This window comes from Sinocyclocheilus grahami, unplaced genomic scaffold (assembly GCF_001515645.1).
Source record: "Sinocyclocheilus grahami isolate Dianchi unplaced genomic scaffold, SAMN03320097.WGS_v1.1 scaffold61.1, whole genome shotgun sequence".
NCBI lineage: Eukaryota > Metazoa > Chordata > Actinopteri > Cypriniformes > Cyprinidae > Sinocyclocheilus > Sinocyclocheilus grahami.
This window is the reverse complement of record NW_015505240.1, coordinates 2732977-2733629: the sequence shown is the minus strand read 5'-3', so window position 1 is coordinate 2733629 and position 653 is coordinate 2732977.

The window sequence follows — 653 nt, the reverse complement described above, 5'->3', positions numbered from 1 at the left end:
GTAAACTCAAAAGCGTTCAAATAGCCTATCATAAATATTACTACTATTGTTATTTTATTTATAATTATCCGATGTGTGTGAATCTATAAAAAAAAAAAACAGTTTTCACATTCATTTTATTTGATTTGTCCTCTACGAATAACGAACAAACCTTGTTGTGTTTAAAAGGGGGGAAAACAATATGTGGTTGAAATGACATTTTAAAAAATTAAAAATATTATTTTGAACATAAAGTGTAGGCTATTTAAGGCTAGTTTCACAGCTGGCATTAAATGTATGCCACGCAGTTAATTACAGGTGTATTGAAGTAAATGACCAGAGGGAAGAAGCAGAGGACAATGACACTGTCGAATGGTCTCTGTGATTCTGTTATAAAGTTTATAATTAGTGTTCAAAATGTGAGAAGAGTTCATGGTGGCTATCATACCAAATATCATATTTATAACATCAACCATCTGTTACAATTTCATATATTAAATAAATACATTATTAAACATAAAAGAGATAAATGTGTAAAAATCTATCTATCGATCTATCTATCTGCCTGTCTGTCTGTCTGTCTGTCTGTCTGTCTGTCTGTCTATCTGTCTATCTATCTATCTATCTATCTATCTATCTATCTATCTATCTATCTATCTATCTATCTGTCTATC